Source organism: Sminthopsis crassicaudata, chromosome 3, assembly GCF_048593235.1.
Source record: "Sminthopsis crassicaudata isolate SCR6 chromosome 3, ASM4859323v1, whole genome shotgun sequence".
Classification (NCBI taxonomy): domain Eukaryota; kingdom Metazoa; phylum Chordata; class Mammalia; order Dasyuromorphia; family Dasyuridae; genus Sminthopsis; species Sminthopsis crassicaudata.
Window position 1 is genome coordinate 558,656,695 of NC_133619.1, and position 5,645 is coordinate 558,662,339.

Sequence of the window (5,645 nt, forward strand, 5' to 3'; positions counted from 1 at the left end):
TAGGGCACAAGAAGCAATTTTCTGTTTCTCTCTGATGTTATTTTGTTTCTTCTGGCCAGTCCTAGAGGAAAAGAGGCTAGAGGCAATTTATAGGACTATTGCCCATTTATGCTACTTACTGGCTCCACTGATTAATGCAGTGGATTTGGATTGCAACCGTCACTTTGAGGACCCAGAAGTATAATTATCTTTATCATCATCATATCATTATCATCATCATCATCATCATCATCATCATCATCATCATCACCACCACCATTGTACTTTCTATTTTTAAAATATACATCATCTCATTTGACCCTCATAACAAACACCCTATGAAGCAAATGTTCAGTTGTCTCACTTACATTCAACTCTTTGTGATACCATTTGGGGTTTTCTTGGCAATGATAATAGAGTTTGTTTTTTCAGCTCATTTTGCATATGAGGAAACTGAGGCAAACAGTGGTATGTGACTTGCCCAGGATCACATAGCCAGTAAATGACTTAAATCACATTTGAATTCAGGTCCTCCTGACTCCAGAAAAGGCACTCTCTCTACATTGACATCTGATTGCCTAGCAAAGCAAATACAAAGCAATGCAAATAAATAACCTCCTTGACAGATAAGGGAAATGTGAGGACATTTACACAAGATCACAAACTCCAGCCTAGAATCCAGCATAGATTTTTCTGAAGTCTAGTCTGTTGCTCAACCTTCTCCCAGTGAAACTCTAGTAGCAGTGTCTCCACAAAGTCAATCTTGATGTCTCTTGTTCTTAAAGTCTTATATAGGGTAAGCAGATCATTCAACCAAAGCCCAGCCGCACAAAACCTGGTAAGATAGTGTTATGTACAGACATATAGTAATGCTTTTTCTATGACAGAATTTATCTGAGCTACTGTTGTCTCCCTGCCTCCCTGCTGGTTTTGTTTATACAATGGATTTTTTTTTTCATTTTCAGGTATAACATATTGCTTGAGACCAATTAAAGAAAATACTTTACCTAAATTACTAGGAATTAATCTTTATCATACAAGGTAATGTCTCTTTTGTTCTCGCTATTCTTCTTCAGACTCTCTATAAAGATGGTAATTGCATAGCACGGATTCTCAGAAAAACACACATTTCTCTTTGCTTGTTTCATGCCAGAACTGTAGGCAGCAATGAATCACAAAGACAGCATGTTAGCACAGTAGAAAGGCAATGCAGCTGCAGAGGGATGGGAGGGGGGTGTTCCCTCTTTTTTGGAAGAGCCATTCCACTATCAGAGTAAGAAACTGCAGTGGGACTGTGCAGTTGAGAGAAACACCCAGTATTTTTTTTGGTGCAGGATGCTTGCTAGCAGCATGCATATTTAAATTGAAGAAGTGAAACAAGTCTCACCAATATAAGGGAGAATGATACAGTGACTATCAACTCACCAAATTAAAGTATAAAGTGAAATGGATGGGGAAGGACTTGGATTGCATTGAATTATCAGAGCAGTCTGGTCATAGTTATCTTGTGGGTGGAGGGAAGAAGAGAGACCAGGACCCTTTTCTCTATGGGGATAGGATTAACAAGCACTGATATTTAGGACCAATTAGGTGGGCTTCAGGAAAATGCCCTCCTGAAGGGAAAAAAAAAAGGCATGGTCCAAATTATTATGTGAAGCAAAGGGGTAATAAATTCAATGGAGTTCCAAACCACAACAGGGTCCAGAGAATAAACATAAATACAACATCAGGTAGGAATTGTGAACATTGTAATAGTCAGCAAATTAGTTTATTTGTACAACACAGAGTCACTCAGCTAACTATATTTATTAGCACCTACTATGTGCTAGGCACATGCTGGGCATATTTTTTAAAAAGAGGTTTAAAAAAAACAGTCCATGTTCTTAAGAAACTCACAATCTAATGGGAATAACAGCATGTAAACAACTATGTACAAGCAAGACAGATATCAGCTAAATGGAGATAATCTCAGAGGAAAGACATTAAGATAAAGGAGAACTTGGAAAGGGCAAGGGTGGGAATTTAGTTGGGAATTGAAGGAAACTAGGGAAGCCAGGAGGTAGAGATAAGGAACAGAAGAGGCATAGGAGACAGACAAGGAATTGAGCAAGATGGATAAAGTTGAGTGTTGAGAGAAGCCCCAAGTACTGAATCTTGAAGAACTTTGAGAAGAATAAGGTGCAAGATGTCAGGATAGTCCATGAACTACCACTTGGATTGTTTGGATAAGATGATCCCCAGAAGTCCAAGTGAATGCTGACAATGAAATGGTCCAACTGAGAGCTTTTGCAACCACCTGGGAGAAGATTCACTAGTAATATTGTTCAATGGAATCATACCCACAGCAATATTGCTATGAATCAACCCCAGTATTGATTAGGTCTGAAGTAGGCTGTGCTTCTACATTTCCTTTTCAGTATATGGACCTCTTTTATATCTGAAGTGTTCTATATGTTGAGAGTGGAGGGATCATCAGCTTGAGAGTCGAAAAACATTCTATTCCTGGCTCTGCTTCTGACTTCCTATATGAACTTAATAACATTCATTTTGCCTCTCAGGGCCTCATTTTCCAATTTTGTCAAGTTAGTTGACCTAAATCAGGGGTTCTTAATATTGTTTGTGTCCTGGACTTTTTGGACATTGTTCAAGAATTTTTAAATCACAAAATATAATACATAGGTTTACAAAACAAGCCAATTATATTGAAATATGAATATCAAAATATTTTCTAGAAAAAAAATTCAAAGAGCACAGATTAAGAACCTTTAGCCTGGCTTTCTCTGTGGTTCTTTCCAACTCAAACATCCTGTGTGTTAAGGTCCATCCTATGTTATCGCTCAGCTCTAACATTCTGTGTTCTTCAGTGTCTATTGTTCTCAGACCCTCCTTAGAAATCAAAGCCTTCACTAGACACAGGTGCCAATCAGAAATCCTGCTAATATCCAAGATCATTCTTCCTCTCTCTCCCTGCTATTGTAAATGGGGTCATGAAGTAATGAAAATGAATTATCCAGTTACTATGTTAATTCTACATTGCTGGAACCAAAATTATCACTTTTTGGCCCTTCTGATGACTTTAATTGGAGGTATGAGAGACAAAGTCACTATGTATTCCTAAATTTCTCTCAGGATGCTGCACCTCATATTTGGTGAGCACCATCCCACTCACACCAAAGCCAAAACCAGAAGGTGTGGTTCTTCCCAAAATGCCACCCAAACAATCTGAAATGTTATCTAGAAGCTGACAAATGCCAGAGCTGTGTGTGTCCCTTCTGGGTTATTGTATATTACAATTTGCATTGTCTTGTACTGGTCCTATATGAGTCCAAGGTTGGGAGGAAGAAGATCCTAGTAACAGTGCTGCTGTGCTGACCTATCACTGCCTCTTTTTATCAACTGGATATCTTGATCTATCCTTAGCTGATTCTGCATTGTGATTTTCTTAGATCTATCTTCTTCATATAGCACCTGGCTAATGTCATATACTAGCCCAAAGACCAAGGACTACCTGTCTTTTCCATCTGTCATTTATTTTCCCAAATCCTTGATATAATGTACTTATTATATTTTAGTGTGAAAATTCTTAATGCAAAAATTATAATTCTTAAAGTGACTTCAATCAGCCTCCACCCAAGTCTTATTTAGTACAAATCTTCCCCAGTTTAACCTCTTTACCAAAATACTCTTCCTCCCCTAACAAATCCAATAGAAAAAGAAAAATCAATATTCATGACATGTTAATAAGCATTTATTTAGTACCTATTATGTGCTAGCCACTCTCTAAAGGCTCAGGGATACAAAATAAGACAAAAAAGCAGCCCTCAAGGAACCCAGAGTCAAATGGGGGTGACAAACATAAAACTATGAACAAACAAAATAAGACACAATAAATTGCTGGTAATCTCAGAAGGAAGGCACCAAGATTATGGAGGACCAGACTAGGAACCTGTGATTTCATTGCTACAGTGAACATTCAGATAAGAAAATTCCTTCTTACTAAGGCAAGTCAACCCCTTCTCTACAATTTTATAGTATTGGAGGATAGTTTGGGGCCTTGAAGGTCAATTGAATTCCTAGTCACAATGAGATGGCATCCAACTATTCAGATCCAATAGGATCACTCCTCAGCAATGTCTCAACTTCAAAATATTCTTGCCTGTTTTATTGGTAAAGGGTGCTTTAGGTGGGGAACTCTCCCTCTCCAGTGTAGCTTGGGATCCACTCTGCAATTTTAATCTTTACAGAGTTGATGGACCTACAGAAGTTCAGTGAGATGCCAGCTCAGAAACACAGAGCTAGAATGAATCACAAGTGACCTTTGATTCTTCCTGATTTTAAGGTAATATCTCTCTATTCACTATAACCTATTACCTCTTAAAAATGTCTCAGAATGGTGGCAGGTGACTCTATCTTATTAGTCCCTTAAGGACCTAAGTTATTTAGTAATTTTCTACTAATTGAATCTATTGTGGTTTTTTTAAGTCATCCAGGATTTAAAGAAAATATTTGTCATGTGTTGTTGCCCTCTCCACATAAATAATTCTATGAATGCTATAAATATAATCCTATAAAAACTCTATTGGCTATGCCCTTAGGGCAATTTCAACTAGGTCTATATCCCCAAAAAATCATAAAAAGGCCAAAGAACTTACATGTACTAAAATATTTATAACAGCTCTTTTCATGATGGCAAAGGATTAGAAATTAAGGGGATGCCCATTAATTGGAGAAGAGTTGAACAAGCTGAATGTAATAGAATACTGTTGCTCTGTAAGAAATGATAAGAAGTTTTCAGTAAAATATGGAAAGATTTTTATGAATTGATGCAAAGTAAAATGAGCAAATCTAGGAGAACATTGTACACAATAATAGCAATATTGTGTGACAATCAACTATGATTTAGCTCTTCTAGGAAATACAATAATCAAAGACAGTTCCAAAGGACTCATGATGGAAAGTACTATCCACATCCAAAAAACAAACAACAACAACAAAAAACTAATGGATTCTTAATGCAGATCAAAGCATACTACTTTAAATTTCTTTATTTTTTGTATGTGTTTTTTTCCCTTTTAGCTAGTTCTTCCTTTACAACATGACTTATATGAAAATATGTTTTACATACTTAGATTTATATAACATGTATAGAATTGTTTACCATTTTAGGAAGAGGGGAGGAGTAAGGGAGATGTAATTCAATATTATGAAAAAAATTAACATTAAAATGTCTTTACAGATAATTGGAAAAATAAAATACTATTAAAAATACTCCAGGCATAAAGTGATGTGGATGGTGACAATGTGAGAGGAGAGAATGGATGTTGCAAAGGTTAAAAAAAAAAAAAAAAAAAAGACATCAACAGAACTTAACAGCTGATTGGATCTGGGAGGCGGTGAGAGAAAGTGAGAACTCCAAGATGTCACCTAGGTTGTAAATTTGAGTAACCGAGTAGATTGTGATGTCTTCAACAGTAACAGAGGAATGAGGAAGAGAAAAGGATTTGAAAATCCATTTAATGGTGGTTAAAAGATGAACATCCCACATTTAATGCAAGTCACTGTAAAATTTTTTCTTGCTATTCCTACTGGCTGAGATTCTTACCCTTATATGTGTAGCTTTAGGTTGTTTATATCTCACTTGCTAAATACCTTTTACAAAATTTATC